The following is a 17,856-nucleotide window of genomic DNA, read 5'->3' on the forward strand; positions in this document are numbered from 1 at the left end:
TTAAATAAACAGCTGGAGTTATCCCTCATTAACTAGCTAATAGATTAATGATTGAGGGAAAAATAAAAAAAATAAAAATAAAAAAAAATAAATGAAAATCAGTTTTTACTACTATAAAGTCTAGAATATACACATTTTTAATTCCTAATCCCAATTTAAATGAAAATCAAGCTTTACCTATTGCAAGTCAAATTTGGTAGACGAAATAATAATAGAACGATTGACATACTTGAGTAGGCCTGTTACGAATGATTCTGACAACAAAGGTAGGCGTGTTATACACCATCGTGTAGATAAATCAATTAAGATTTACGGCATAACAAGTTTTAGTGGGATTGACAACCGAGAAATCAAAATATAACGGAATTTCGCGACCGGGTGACATTTTTCAAAAATGCGAGTTGAGTACCTTGTGTTATATTAAGGTATATATAAAAAAAAATCTGAGACAAGTGCCCGTGTTATATTAAGGTATATATAAAAAAATCTGAGACAAGTGCCTGTGGGTGTATTACTGGATGAAATGTCCATACAAGAGGACCTTCAAATAATTAACATGGGAATGGTACCTCATTGTTTGGATTGGTAGATTGTGAAACTGAGGTTATGTTAATGCACTATTCCAATGAAGGTAAATGTGAAAGTAAATTTCCAAATCTTGTAATACAGTACATATTCCACGGGATAAATGGCTTCCGTTGGCCTTTTGCTAATTACCCCAATGTACAAGCTGCACCTGCTGACTTATTTATCACAACCTGGAAATGCATTGATGCATTATATGAATGGGATTTTAAACCCACTTACTTATGTATGGACGGTTCCAGTAATAACCGTGCTTTCTTGAAAATGCATTTTACCTGAGAATGACCCCCTTTTGACAAGAACGGTGGCTTCACACTCCAAAAACCCTTTAAAAAATGTTCTTCATCATGGACCCCTGCCATCTTATAAAAAAATCCGTAACAGTGTGTTATCCAGTGGAATAAAAGGGCATGAACAGAGACTATTATCATATGAAAGCTGTACAATTCAATGGCAAATGTGGATTGATGCCTACAACTGGGATCGTAATACTTATAGATATCCAATACATCATAAATTAACTTAGGAGCACATTTTTCCAAACAATGCTAAACAAATGAGAAATAAGCTTGCATTTGAAACACTTAACGTTGACATGTTAAATTTAATGAAAATGTACAGAAAGTCTCTTGGTGGTGAAGCTGGTCAGCAGGCATTATGTGCGGTTATTCAATTTTTTGAACACTCTAGTACTTTGGTGGAGATTTTCACTGATCAGCGGCCTGTAAAAGATATGAGTAATGAAAGATTAATGAAATTACGAATTCATAAATTGGTATAAATCTTTGGAAAAACAAGTTTGTCAAAATGATACTATAAGTAGGCGATATATATACAAGAGTCTTCTAACCATGGAAACAAGAAAAGACCTTGATTTTATGTACCATGGGATAATGTCACTCATCACCTTTTGCATTGAAGTACTAAAGACTGATGTTGTGCCAGTAAGACTGAAAAGTGATATAATTGAAATTATATTTGGTCAACAAAGATCACTCTACCATGGACCTGCAACCCATCCAATATATAACTTATACAGAACTGGTATAAACAGTGTTGTTTTAGGACAGTCTTTAGTATCCAGAAAGAGTAATGCAGGTGGAAATGGTGCTAAGCCAATTTCTGCTGAAATTCCAACAAAGAAATTAAGATTTAAACATTGTATGTATACATATACATGGTGCATGTAATCTAGTGGATAGACTGACAGCTAACCAACAACGACAAAAAAATATAAAAAGGGATACATGTCAATTAGAAAACAATCTATATTAATGCTAGATATCAACCAGTAAAGGAAATGTAGGGTATAGCAAAGACTCATATTTCTTTATATCTAAATAAAAGGCCCATTTAGAGCATATCAATTAATACCAGTCACACACCATACAATATCCAAACATACATCACATTTAATCTAACATACATACTAATTATTTAAGATTGCAATTGACTGAGTCCAAATATATAAGGGAAGAGAGAGAGCACAGTACAAAGATGAATAACTATATGAAAATCTAAATCTTTATTTGTCTTGATGTATGTGTGTGTATATATATATGTTTGTCTGTGTGTGTGTCACACAGCTGTCAAGTGCCACACAACATACAAATAACAACAAAAAAACCAAAAACACAACTAATGGTTTACAAACAGAACAGTCTTGACATTTTGTCTTTGGTCTTTGTTGGAGAGTTGTCTCATTGGCAAGCATACCACATCATCTTATTTATATATTTAAGATTTCTTATTTGACCAGGTAATATGTCAAGCTCATAAATCTTATTGTAGAAAAATGTTGAATAAATTTTACATGTATGCATTTCGCAATTTAAATATTAAGGTTAAGAAAATATGCCTACAAAAAAGGAGCAGTCTATTTTGACTAATCAAATTGATTGAACTGAACACTAAAACTTACAAAAATGTTTTGGTGATCTATTCACAGCACTTCATGCAATACCAATCATCTTCTGTTATATTTGCCAATTGATTGTCTGTAATATTCTGCCATTCTGTGTGATACCAGTTGTCACATAAGTCACATTATACCCATTCATCAACTCTGTTATACTTGCAACTACAAATTAAGCAAATAATTTCATTTTTCTCTTGTTTTTCTGAAGTTTTATTTCCTTGTTATCTTTCTTTAAGAAGTGTATGATTTTCTTTTTCTCTTACTTCCTTTTTTTTTGTCTCAGATTGTTTACGGTCTTCAACACCTTGTGCTTGTTCGAGGTCTTCAGATACTGTAATTGCGCCCACATTTGGAATAATAATAAAATTAGGCAAAGAGGCTAGTATATTGTCACACATAGCTTGTTTGTTATCTTTTGTAGACATATTTATGTGATATGCTTTTCCTAGACACATTAATTGGTTTTTGGTTAAAAAATTTTAAAACTAATGTACCAGAATCACAAATGCATGATAGCAATTTAAGGTGTGGACTAATCTCATTTTCAGATTTGTCATTCAAAATGTATAACATAGAAATTTGTTTACTAGTGTTGTTTCGATTTGTTGTTTCAACAACCCTTTTTCTAAGAGTTTCAGACTTTTGCATTCCAAAAGTTATAATCAAGTCTTTTCTAAATTGCTCTTTTGAACAAGACATTGCTAAGGCTCATCAACTCTTACAAAGGTAGCATTAACATGATTAAGATCAAAATTTTGAAATAATTTCTCAAAATTAGTAAAAAGTGACTTGCTGCTTAATAATTTCTCATGTACAAAATTAAATACATTAGAGCCATGTTTATGAAACATTTTTCATTCTGATATTTTATTCGGTTTCTATCAATTTCAACAAAGAAGTCTAACACATCATCTTTTATATCAGTTAAACCTTGTGTTAAATTTTGTTTTCTTTTGGTTTCTTCAAGGCTGTCTTTGTATGCACTACTCTCCAATAATTCAGCATATGTTGTAAAATAATCCAATATTTTTACTTTAAGGAAGCAAGCAGTCACAAAAGACTGTTTATTTTTCTTATGCATGTTATTTTTCCCCATTTTCATGTAATGATATATGGATTTTGCAACATATCTTCCAGCAATATACCTAAGTTTACTCAAGCCTGCATCATCATTTGAGTATGCATTTTGTATTTGTGGCAGTTCAGGTGAATCCTTAATGTTACTAGTTTTATTTTCTATTATAAAATGTGAAACAAAGTCAAAAATTCTACAAAAAGTCAAAAAAAAAAAAACTGTGAAGTCATTAGATTCTTCTTTCCTATTGCAACAATTTTCAATTAGAGAAATATATTCATTCGAATGTGAAAATTCATAGAATTTGCTGAAATAGTTTGTCCAGGATTTTGAATATGTCTTTTTTTTAATAGAATTACTTCCAAAAACCTGTCCATATATATTGGAAATATTTTCAAAAATTGTTGTCAGAAATAAATTTAGTTGTAATTAATGCTTTTCAAGCAGTAAATTTAATCGCTCTCTTATAAGCATCTGATCATCAGTTACCAGCATATCAGGTATACATGACCTTATGTCAACCAAACTTATTGGACAATCATTTAAATTTACATGTATCTCATCATCAGCTGCAACAAAATTTACTGGATCACTCACATTTTCATTAACATCTACAAAAAAGTAAATCACAAAAATACTAAACTCCGAGGAAAGTTCAAAAAGGAAAGTCCCTAATCAAATGGCAAAATCAAAAGCTCAAACACATCAAACGAATGGATAACAACTGTCATATTCCTGACTTGGTATAGGCATTTTCTTATGTAGAAAATGGTGGATTGAACCTGGTTTTATAGCTAGCTAAACCTCTCACTTGTATGACAGTCGCATCAAATTCCATTATATTGACAACGATGCGTGAACAAAACAAACAGACACAATAGGTAAAAATGTCAAAAATAGGGGTACAGCAGTCAACATTGTGTTATCATCTTAATCACTATAAAAAACAAACAAATGTAACAAAGTAGCACAAAAAGGCATACATCAAATTTAACATCCTCATTTAGCTTTTTTATTATACGATTTTATTTATCTATGTAAAATCCACCCATAAAGGATGGAAGGTTTTAAGTACTGGCGTAGAATCGCGCGTTTGACGTCACACAAGAAGATATAAAATAATTTTGTCGTTCAAAGTATGACGGGATACATAAGTACAGAGTCACGTCAAATGGATATCACAAAAAACAGACTTAAGGATGTTCGCTACTCTGTTTCAAAATAACAAGCTTTTTAAAAGACTGTTATAAATTGATAGTATATGAATAAAGAAACTAAAATAGCAGAAGAAAATGAAGGGTCCCTGTGCTTGTTTTCGAGATATAAGCCATTGCAAATTTGGCGGGACATAATTCTCTCTAGATTTTTCATACATTTAACATTAGCACCTTTTTTCTTTCAAAAACGATGAAAAAATAACAAAGATTTTCAAAGATGACATTTTAAAGTATATGTAATCAAATTATGGAAAGAAAAGTATGGGTAAGTGAGCAAAAAATTTAATGGCACTACATGGATAAAAGCAGAGGATTCCGAATATCTGGCAAAAACAAGAGGAGCAAACATCCTTAACAGTAAAAGTAATATTAATAAAATAAAACAATTTTGTCGTTCAAAGTATGACGGGATACAGAGTCACGTCAAATGGATATCACAAAAAACAGACTTAGCAGTAAAAGTAATATTAATAAAGACAAATAAAAGAATACAATAACACGTTATTAAGATGATAAACAACGTCAGTACGCAGAATCTATACTTCAAGACCATCGTGTATTATTTGTGAAGTTGATACGGAATATTAATCAACAAGGTCTTGGTACCTTCCGATGAACTTTTTTAGAAAAAGGAAGAGACGTTCTTTGACATACCCCTGGTTCATCCACTTTCTGCTCAGACACTGGTGACGTTTTACAAAATCTGAGTAGGAGCTGCAAGCTCTTGAATACCGGATAAGTTTGGAAATGTATATCCCATATGCAAGTGAAGTTGGTATATTGCTACTAAGGTGGGGGAAATTGATAATTTCAAAATTAAAATCGCCTCGTTTGTACCATTTTCTCAATTTCATCAATTTCTTCATTAGTGAATTATGACAATTCAAATTCAGATAAAACATTTTCTTCAAACTCAAAATTAAATTCTGTTGCTAAGGAATATGAAATCTTGCAACATTCCAAATCACACAGAAATTGAAAAGAAGTTAGTTCATAAAATTCAAACAGGGAATTTTCAGGTTTTATTACATTTCTGGGATGAAAGTAAATCAATCTCAGTCCTTTCTTTTTTCTTACCCTACCAACTGCCACATCAAAGTTGTCCTGCTTTAAAAATATTGGAATAATCGACCTCAACTCTATCCAAAGTTAGCCCTTGCGCCTTATGGATAGTGACACCATATGACAAGACTAATGGTATTTGTAGTCGACTAGCTACAACTTTGTTTTCAATTTAACTGTAAACTGTAAACATTTCTCTTTTGATGTCTGTTATCAAACTATTAAATTTAACAGTGACAATATTATTTTTAGTACTAATTTCTTGAACAGTACCTCGTAAACCATTGACAAGATATTTACTTAATTGTTTTACTAACATTACTGGACAATTTATCTTTAAATGCAAAGACTGACCAACACCATTAAGACATACGCCTTAATTTTGTTGGATCTCCTTCATCAAGAGAAAGAAATGTTTTTTAGTCACCTTCGAGCAGTTGAACGGCAAACGCCTGAATCTGACAGATAGAGGTCAATTTGTCGACAAAAAAAGTACCCGTATGTAAAATGTTTCCGCCCACAAACAGCGCCACCTATAATTTTTTCTACGGCGTCTTTGAGAACGATGTTCTGTTCTGTAGTAAATTAAAACATTAAATTAACTAAAACATAGAAAAGTAAGTGTATAAAACTAATTAAAAGATATATTTGCACATGACTGGTTATGCATGATACGCTGGCAATGTGCGCAATGTCCTTTAATCCAAGATTCAAAATTAGTTTGTTTCCTATGTCAAAATGGCGGATTCCAATGTTTACATTTTTCCATCGATTTGAGAGCTGACACAAATTCGTATCCAATCATTAATTTGCATATTATGTACTGTGTAGGGTAGCTTATCCAATGGGATTTACTGTTATAAAGTGGCTATACGTTACCATCCATCATTACAAAAGTGACATGTGTTTTGTGTGTATAGTTCAGGAATGATGTGTATTCAATATTTACGGTAAATAATCAATGTTATGTTCATTATATTTCCATGCATACACAAGTCATAACAGCAAATGCATTTTTTATAGAACTTGTTAGGTAAACAGACATGTTTAACTGTCTGCTTTAGCAAAAATTCGTGTTTTGAATATTCAAGCACAGCAGACAAACACGTGGTAGATTATTGATGTTTGTTTACCTAAATTGCACGCTGTTGTTACTAAATACTTAGAAATAACCATTATCGTGTTATTATTGTTTAACAGCAGATAAAATTAATTTTACAATTGCATTTAACTACTTTCAAGAGTTATATAATACACCTTGCCTAAGAAATAGGTCTAGCTAGGTCCAGGGACCTCCTTTACTAGGTCCTTAAAAAAGAGACTGTAATAATGTACATGATGTAAATTACCATATTTACATTCCAGCATTTTTTTGCATTTGATATATTTCATGTACATGTACATGTATGTACATAGAGAACAATAGAGTAAATGAACATACATGGGTTTAATTCCCACCCTAGGTATTAATTTTAATACTCATTAGAGGATGGAGCAAATAGGGCAGATTGCAATTGACCATAAAGTAGTGTCTAAAAATGCTGATTGATGTGGCCAAGTCCTCAACATCCTTTTTTCTAAGTATACAGCAGCTCCTTTAAGGATTAGTAAGGGAACACTTTACATATAGTCCAGTGGCTAAGTCCTGACTTTTTTGTCTCTATTATTTCCTTATTTATATTATTATATTTCTTATATTCTCTTGTACATGTAGTAAGCTAAAAAGCTGTCATTACTCTTTTTCCTCATCTGCCTGATAACAATGAAATGTATTCATTTTTGATGTCTGTAAAGTGACTTATTATTTAACTGCTAACAGATATTTGGACTCTGGTGGATAGTTTCTATACTGTTATCTCATTGGCAATCATACCACATCTCTTTATTTTAGTACAGGTTAAGTATTTAAAGTAAGTGACTAACAAACATTAAATCATTTGAAAGAAAAATTCTGCAATGATTTCAGTTTAAATATATCAACAATAAAATTTGGCTGTATAAATTGTGTCATTTAATATGTTTATAATGACCACTGTAATTGTGAACTGCCATGACTGTCTTGTACAAAATATATTTGAATAAGTTCCCTAATGAATAGTATATAGATGTTTAAAAAAACAAATGTATGTACTAGTTTCAGATCTATTAATTCAGAAATAATTGATGTTTTTTTTAATTAATTGAATAATAACAACTTATTGCAATAATCATGATAATCATGATATTAAAATACAAACTAGCATTCTTATATGTGATACATATATAACTTAATGCAGCTTATTCTGAAATTGTAAGGTATGTCATAAAAAAGAGATTTTTTGTAAAAGTTACCAAAATTGTCTGTATTTCAACCACATTTAGGCCTAGGAACCGTAAATTTTTAAGTGTAGAGGTTGACAAGCTAAGTCATGACTGTAAATTCAGATATTATCATGAGGTTTTTATTAAAGTAAATAATGTGATTAAATTGATTATCTCAATAAAAAGAACTCTCATTCTGATTTGATACTATGAGATTTTTTCTGATATCAGAAAAATAAATATCTCATTGTTGTCCATTCTTCAAAAAATTTCTGAACATACTGTTCATGTATTTAAGTCAGCTTTGTTTTTGTCTGAGACTACTATAACATGGGAAGTGACCAATCTCTATGTGAATTGTTATAGTAGTCTCAGGTTTTTGTTTTGTAGTTCAATTGACTATGCATTTTAGAGCAGTTAAATATGAATTTGGATTAAATTTTAAGTTGATTCAGTATATTTTATGACATAATAACACTCTTTTATTTAAACAAAGCATTTTCAGACTTTATTTACAGACCAGCTTAGCTAATCATTCATTATTCAATTAATAATTTAATTAAAGGACTCAACAGTTGTTTGTAGGAATACATGTAATAGGAATTATGAGAACTGCATGATATCAGATTGCAATACAGCTTTTTGTTCAGTTTTCTTTGTGTTGATTATAATGTTTTAAATCCCTTTCTGGCTTTTTGGATGTTCAGATTTTTTCTCTTGATTAAGAGCGAGCAACGGAACTTGTACATCTTATATAGTTTCTTATCTCGGGGGTGGATCAAGCCAATTTTCAAAGAGGAGGAGGTCATGTATTGTCTACATTTTCTTTTTTTCCATATTGTATTTTAATGTAATGCAAAGTTAAATTCTATTGTAACACAAGTTCTGCTGACAAATGTCTGATAAACCCCTCTTGTATGTAATTATTTGGCATGAAATGAAATATGTTTTTTCTGTATATGGAAATTAGGAATAATCCACCCTCTCTTTATAAAAGACCTGGATCTGCTTAAAAGTTCTTGCTTTTCTCAGAATTTTCCATTGTTACATCAGGAATAAAGGCTACCAATAATCATGCTTGACGATCATTGAGGTTACACATAAAGAACCCATCTCTTTGCAGATCATAGTAGAAAAACAAAGATACAATGTAGTTGGTAACATAAATGTATTTAAAAATATCAAGAGAAACATTCCCATACAGAATCTCTGTCAATAAGTTATTTTTCCACTCTTAACAGTGAAATCTTAAATATGTAAATTGATCGGCAAGCCTCGCATCTTGAAAAATAAAATGTCTGTAGGAAAGAACTATTGTTTCACAATTGATGCTGTGTTAGAATTTATAATATCACTCCTTTTTCCCCATATGATCAGCATAAAAAGTGACAAGTTCTTCAGTCTAAATAACTTTGTTAAATCTCATTTCTGATGGAACATTTTCAGTGCACCAGATTAACAACTTTCTATGTTAGATACTTATTTAAATATACAAATTCAAGTCTAATTTTAGAGTGAAATTTTAATATATTTAAACAAACTGTTCTAAACAACCAACATGTACAAACACTGAGTTTATTTTCATATCATTTCTAAGAATATTGATACAAAGAAAGTAAAACAAAGACTTGTATCATTCCATCTACCAAAAGGGTGTTTGAGAATATACAAATAAGTCCAAGTTTCAGAGAAAAGTCAGTATTCTATAATTTTCTTCTTTGGAAGTTTTCAAAAACCTGTTTTAGGGTACTTGAAAAAATGCCATATTCAAATATTCCATGACTATTTTAATGATACAAGAGTAGAGGAACATTAAATATTGAATGGTTATTCAAGAAAGTGTCGAAATATAACTACAATCATTAATTTTACTCGAATTTACTGTTGTGAACTTGCAGTTTCCTACGACGCGTGTACGGAGTTATCTCCCGTTGATCTCCGCTTCGTCACGAATAAGCTGACACAATTGCGTATCCGGGGAATTTATGATCTATAATTAATATATAAGATCCAGAAAATGGTTTTACTTCATATTTTATACCCCTCCATACGTTACCAAACCCATTTAAGAAATGATTTGGGATTTTCCGTAGACCTACGCAAATTTTCCAAAAAAAATTTCAACTTCCATCGTTGTTTTAGAATACTTTTATAACACCTTTCATAAATAAGTATACATAATAATGAAGCTTATTCACTCAAGATTTGGACCCTACAAGTTTTATTTATGTACGAGTTACAGTTAGACGATACGAGGTAAAAAACCAAGAGGTGTACACGTTCACAAGAAAACGGTAAACTCTGACCTTTTATCACGTGACCAATGTCTTGAACTTAGACGCCATTAAATCGTTTGCCGTTCAACTGGAGGTCGAGAAGACGAGATGCATTGTACACTTCTCTGTCAAAATTCCTAGCAAAGAGTCGTAGGAACCAACTAGATAACAACCTTTGAAACCAGAAAATGCGTACGCATCCATTGGTTAAAAATAGAAGGGCTTCCCCGTATTTATTTCCGGCGCTCTTTTTGAAAATGAAAGTAGAATAGAAGGGAAGAGAACAGCTAAATAGTTAAACATGTAGGACAGCGCAAATATGGAACAAACCTTACTCCAACAGACACAGGATACAGGTAGTTGGAAGATTTAATATCATTGAAAATTCTTCTTACCTTGTGATTGAATAGTTAACGCACATACTTTTACATTAATAGTATTAAATCACATTAGTGGGTTCTCATTTTTATATTAAACTGAACAGATATAATGAATGAATGCATAACATTTGGTTGAGGCAAACTTAAGTTAGAGAACGGAAACGAAAAATTCAGCATTTTTTCCATTTGTTAAGGAGCATAACTCTAGAATGGTATAAGTGACGCCACCACAATTCAAATGTGATCTGTATTTTGTGGTAACAAGGATTGTGTATAAGTTTCATAACATTTGGTTGAGGCAAACTTAAGTTTATAGATAACGGAAACCAATTTCGGGACGTACGGACGTACACACGGACAAGGGTAAAACTTTTTAAATGCCCCCTCCACTACGGAGGGTGCATAAAAACATTTATAAGTCACATTTCATTGATTAATCCGATGTTTTCATCACTTAATAACGATAATTGCTATCATTTTCCTTTTTATTATAACGTTCCGGAAAAAATGTCCCTAACTGATATTCACCAGAGTCTTAATTAAATAGAAGGAATTCCGATCTAAAAATAGAAAATGAATGACCTGGCTACCGAGGTTATTCTTTAGTCGCTTCCAGAGTTCGTATGGGGTCATTGCCAGGAGGGAGTGGCCTTTGAAGACGAGTTAATAAATTACGTGTATCTCCTTGTGAAATGTCATGTATGGCCTTTACAAAATCAGGTTTATCCTGACGCATAACTTCATCAAGGATTATTTTGTGTCTAAATATATGATTTTTAAAAACATCAGACTTGAAACAAAAGTCTCCAGGGTCGTTGTTGAGTAAATCTGGAACTGGGGGAAGCTGAAAAAAATTTCTTGATCCAATTACCTGAATACCTCCAATACATAGATCACTATCTCTGATTTCCTACAAACATATTCAATCTGGTAAAAGAGTTTAGCTGAAAGCATTGAAATTTCATCTGAAATCAGATCATCGTTTTGCTGTATGTTCAATTTGAATTTTTGAATGTTCATCAATAGACAACTTTTACAAGAGTTTATCATTGGAAAAATTGCCATCTGCTATCCCTGACTAGGAATGTACAGTAATCCGAACTATATTTCAGGAAGCCACTCCCGTTGTTCCTGTGACTGCAAAAGAGGGGCGAAAGATACCAGAGGGACAGTCAAACTCATAGATTGAAAATAAACAACTGACAACGCCATGGTTAAAATATAAAAAGACAAACAGACAAATAATAGTACACAAAACACAACATAGAAAACTAAAGACTAAGCAACACGAACCCCACCAAAAACTGGGGGTGATCTCAGGTGCTCCGGAAGGGTAAGCAGATCCTGCTCCACATGTGGCACCCGTCGTGTTGCTTATGTTATTACAAATCCGGTAAATAGTCTAATTCGGTAAATCACATTCGTGAAAAGGGAAGGGTATTGTGGTTACGACATAAGGAACATATCCGATATCATCTGTGAAACGGTTATTCAATAACGATCAACCAACTCGTGATGGCGTCCGTAAAATTTACGAAGGGATGATTTCAACTTCACCATTTGAAACTCTTGGTTTAATAGCTTCCTTGTGAGCAGAACCATCTATCAAGGAAATCATGATAGGAAATACAAGCCCGGGAATATCGTATCAATTGGGAGATATATACTCCGTATGCAGGCGCTGCTGGAATGTTGCTACATAGAAATGGATAGTTCACAATTGGGAAGCTGAAATCATCTCTTTTGTCGTAAAGTTTTGTTTTCAACCGACCCTCATTGTCAATTTCTAGATGTAAGTCAAGATATGAGGCAGACTTAACTGTATCTGTAGTATCCTTTATCTCTAGTTCGATAGGATAGATTCGTTCAAAATAGTCACCAAATTTTGTATTATTTAGTGAGAGAACATCATCTATATAGCGGAACGTAAAGTTAAAGAATATTGCTAACTTCTTATCTTTCTTCCTAAGAAGTTCCTGTATGTAGTCAGCCTCATAATAATAAAGAAACAAGTCGGCAAGAAGAGGGGCACAATTGGTTCCCATTGGAATTCCGACAGTCTGTTGAAAAACACGTCCTCCAAACGTAACAAATATGTTGTCAATCAAGAAATCAAGCATCTTGATAATGTCAGTTTCAGAGAATTTTTTGTTTGAATCAGAGTGATTCTTTACAAAGTAGGATTTATCCCTCCCCAAGACAAGATACTTGTATCTACGTTCACCATCCTTTTTTATGAAACACAGCAATACCAACTCTTTCAATTTGTCTTTTAGTTTAGAATGGGGAATACTTGTTTAAAGTGTAGAAAACCGTTTCCCCCTTTTTAGTTCTTGTTCAATTTCACAAAACAAATGGCTCTTCCCTGTTCCATTCTGGTCTAGAATCAATAGGTTATATAAACATAAGAAGATGTGGTATGGTTGCCAATGAGACAACTCCCCATAAGAGACACAGCAATTAACAACTATAGGTCACCGTACGGCTTCCAACAATGAGCAAAGCCCATACCGCATAGTCATTTATAAAAGGCCCCGAAATGACAAAATTAATGTAAAAAATTCAAACGAGAAAACTAACGGCCTAATTTATGTACAAAATAATGAACAAAAAACAAATATGTCACACAACAACAAACGACAACCACTGAATTACAGGCTCCTCACTTGGGACAGGCATATACAGAATATGGCGGGGTTAAACTCGTTTGAAGGCGCCAAACCTCCCCCTAACCTGGGACAGTGGTGTTACAGTACAACATAAGAACTATAAAAATCAGTTGAAAAAGACTTAACTCATCAGATGGGTACAAATAAAAATACAGCTAACAAAAACACAGAGTGGACGTGGACGGGTACTTATACATCCCAAAACAAAATGACACTAAGTACAGATCTAAGAGTACTAGCAGTTACTGACAGCTAGTTCAAAGCCAATAACAACTAATAAAAAAATCATGCATCTATGGTGATTTTTAACCTCATCCAATGCTATAATTTGTTTAATATTTATTGTGTTATGAAACACACGTGTACACAACGTTAGACATGTAGACACAAATGAAGAGTTAAAAGTTGACCAAAATTTCCTACACTTATTTTTAGCCAGACGATTGACCAATCAGAAACCTGGATATCTAATTTGAATATTCACTGCGAATCTTATTTTTCCCATCGGCTGTGGGTATACAAAATAAATTCACGTTGACCTGCTTGGGAGGCCTGCAACGAATGATTCCGACAACAAAGGTAGGTGTGTCATAAACCATTGTGTAGATAAATCAATGTAGATTTACGACATAACAAGTTTTTGCGAGGTAGAAACCGCTGAATCTGAATATAACGAAAGGTCGAGAACGATTGTAATTTTTCAAAAATGCGAGTTAAGTACCTTGTGTTATATAAAGGTATATAGGGGAAAAAATTCAGAGACAAGTGCCTGTGTGTTAAAAGCATACATGTACATGTCTTTAGAGAATCAAGTTTACCTGATGAATCAAGACTTCTTCCACATTTGAATTCTGACACTGTGATATATACCATCTTAAAAAAATTAAATGACAAACCAGAAGAGTGAAGGTACCAGTCTTGTATTACAATTCCAGTTTCACGTACATGGTACATGTCAAAACAAGGAATGAAATAATATAGTCCAAATTTTTTCTGACTTTTTTTCTGCACTGCATGTTAACTGTTTGATTAAAATTCTATGCTGAATTGAAACTTCTATTTAAACGAAAACAAATGTCTCTGCTTCTTTTTCAAACCAGGAAGGAAGGTGGAAGGATATCAAGTTTATTAGAAAAAATGAAGTTTTGACTTCGAGGTTGAATAACTTTTTATTCTTTATGGCTTGGTGCACTTTTTTTGGCATTAAATCACAGTATGACATTACTAAATGCCTGATATATAAATGAAAAACAATAATAAAGATCGGCTGTTTTGCATGCAAGCTTATGGAGCTGTCAAAAAAGCAATTCCAAGAATACCGTAACTGATAAACATATTTGGGTACTATATTATTTCAAAATGGATTCTCAGTGGAAAGAAGGGCAATAAGTAGGCTAAATATCAAAAGTTGACCAAAATGTCCAAAGTTCTTACATGTGGGGTTTCCAAATTTGGTCGACAAAATATACAGTCAATCAAAGAGAAGGTTTAACTCGTGGTGCAAAATATGGTCGATTGAAAGTAAAGTGGCCAACGGGAAGACTTTTTATTATCTGGCCCATAGATTTTATGCAGATTTACAAGTTTCGTCACCTATGTTACAATATTTTGTGTATTTGTCCTGAACATTTGCCTATACAACATTCAAATGTTAATTATAGAAGTCAAATATGTAAAAAAATTTGTTCAACAAACCCGTCAGACTCATGGAATGTGTCCAGAATCCACATTTTATTAAAGGAATGTAAGTAAAATACACAAATGTCACTTAGCATAAGAATGATCGGCACGAGTTCTCCGTTTACTTCTTCAAAGGTTTTTTTAACTGAATCCAAGACCTTTCGATAAGTCTCCTTTTCTGTAAATATTTCATCGTAAAGTTCACATTTTCCAAGTTTCGACACAGTTCGTTCCATATTTAACAGCAGGATTTTTTTAACGCAAGTGCAGGTATTCATTAATTTCGTCTTTCCCACTTCTATTCATGAACCGAAAGCAAATTTGGAAAAAATGGTACACCAAGAATTTCACATTGTAGAACAGCTGATTATCCAAGTCTGTGAATTACCGTAGGTGCAGTTGATTGAATTCTAGATAAAAAATGTCTCTGGAGGTAATATCTTCAGGATTAGGTTATGAAATCCTCTGTTTGTATCTTCACACTTGTACCAAACCGAGTTTTCTGCATGTTCTTTCTTTCAATTTGAACGGTCACGTTACGTACTGAGTTATCACCATCTTCTGTCATGTATAGGCACACAGTATGTTTAGGCAACAATTATTTTCCCCAGGAATCAGTTTTGTGCCTTTACAAATATAGGAATAGGGACGGTGTGTATCCCCACAATGTCCTGCATAACAGTCAATAATCCATTGTGCTACATAACTTAATAGAAAAGAAATGATATTGGGTATCCATCCTAAAAGAAAATCAATACATGCAAAGAAAAAAAAAGCAAAGGAACAGCGCTTTTATTGCTGTGCTTAGTCTATCTGTCTATTTGCAAGACTGTTCAAGTCCCCAACAGCCTCCTTAATAGACACGTTATATTCCACAGTGCACCTTCAGTAAAATCAAAGGAAAATCTCCTGTGGACCTTATCACGGTCTGCTTTTGTACTCCCGGGAAAAATAAATTCACTTAAATCAGCTTTATCAAAACTGTGAAACTGCGTTGACGCCAATTGTGTTTGATAGCGCACATTTTCTGTTGTCGGGTAAACTATTGCACTACGTTTCTTGCAGAGTTCTCTCCAGTGGACCTTAAACAATTTTCAGTTTTGTAGAGCTTATTTGCATCATATAGCGCAATGATCTTCTTTCTTTGTCACATTCTCAACAATAGTGGTTATTGGATGTGTCCCAGGTTATAATGGGAGTCCGTCTTCGTGATCCATGAACGGATTGTTGCATCGCGTGTCACACTCAGCTGACTTGGTGGGTATTGGTGAATCGGTTGGGAACAAAGAGCGCTGCAGTGCTTGTTTTATAATTTGTCGCTGCTGTTTCATATCTTCTCTGTTCATATTGACTAACAATTCACCGCATTCACTTGACTGTCTCTGCATGTCGGTCATCGATGGAGCTGGATGGCTTACGGTCCTCCTCAGTTGGCACCATGCAGTGTTTGAAATGCCTGTATCTACAGGTCCAATTTGTAGCCTCCTTCTGTTTTGTGCATCTGCTTGTTTTGCCTTTTTCTATTCCTCCTCTATCTCCTCATACAAGGGGTACGTCATAGACTTATAAGTACACATGGTACAAATCACTTTTTCCCTCCGTCTCATGGTTTTCTTATACTTGGCATCATAGTCAAATTCAAAATTCCCCTTACAGCCTGGTGACTGCTCGAAATGTTCATGAAAGGTTCTGGTGGAAATTTACAGGTCCTATCTGCATGTAAAAAGCTATTTGCTCATGTCTCATATATATCCCTTCATGGACATACAAAAGTAACAGGGCATTTAAGCGTTCTTCTCCCATTGTACTGCGCGAGAAGGTTTTAATATACTTTAAGGACGAGTTTGCCCTTACTGTGGAACTGGATGTTACGCTGGTCAATGAATTTAAGCTCAGAACTTTATCGATGTTTGGAAAAATCGTGCTTCACACTCTTGGGTCTGTTACGGTAGACGTTATTGTAGACGGTTTGTCGGTCTGGTCTCGCCATAACTCGTTCCAGAGTCGAAACTCCTGTCTAAAAGAGTCAGGATATGGCATGTCAACTTCGTAGTAAACGACAATGTCTTCGATAGTATCATTTGATGTTTGATGAATGTTGCTTGGAATCAAAGCCAATGCCCTTATAACGGAAATAGCATGTTCACCAAACCGAATATTGAACTGCTGAATCATTGAGTCTAAGAATGGTAGAAAAATTGCACGTCGAAAATACACTTTTTCATTGTCGGCATTACTTCGCTGGGTCCGGCGCCCACATCGTCTTGGTGCCTTGATACCACCAATGTCCGCAACTTCAGTCATTGTCGTACGTAGCTTTTTCAAACACGGTGTCAAATTCCTTTTCGTCGTCTCGTGTTGATTTGACCAAAGATTTGACTGTATCAATCATTTTATACCCTTCTACAATATCGAGTGTAGACCGTTGGAGTTTTCTACTCAATCCAGTTACATTTCCAAAAAAGTTGTGGACGGTTTAAAAACTAACTATAAAAGTAGAATCAGTAATTTTTGTGAGTAGCCCTTTAGCGTCAATAACAGCTTTCTTGTCTCAGGTGCGTCCGACGTTAGAGCTGATTTCCTCTAAACAAGATAAGATTGGCTCGTACATGGTAGAAAAGCTGCTGAGGGTCGTAATTTTTTCACTCCATCTTGTTTCACAGAAGACCTTAAATTTCTGTTTTGTTATTTTG

At 33.5% G+C, this 17,856-nt stretch overlaps 1 pseudogene; it reads right to left on the reverse strand.

Moving 5' to 3' along the window:
• Positions 1-2,561: 2,561 nt before the first annotated feature.
• LOC127737069 (uncharacterized) lies at positions 2,562-13,204 on the reverse strand (annotated as a pseudogene).
• Between the last annotated feature and the right edge of the window lie 4,652 nt (positions 13,205-17,856).

This window comes from Mytilus californianus, unplaced genomic scaffold (assembly GCF_021869535.1).
Source record: "Mytilus californianus isolate M0D057914Y unplaced genomic scaffold, xbMytCali1.0.p SCAF_4, whole genome shotgun sequence".
NCBI classification, from domain to species: Eukaryota; Metazoa; Mollusca; class Bivalvia; order Mytilida; family Mytilidae; genus Mytilus; species Mytilus californianus.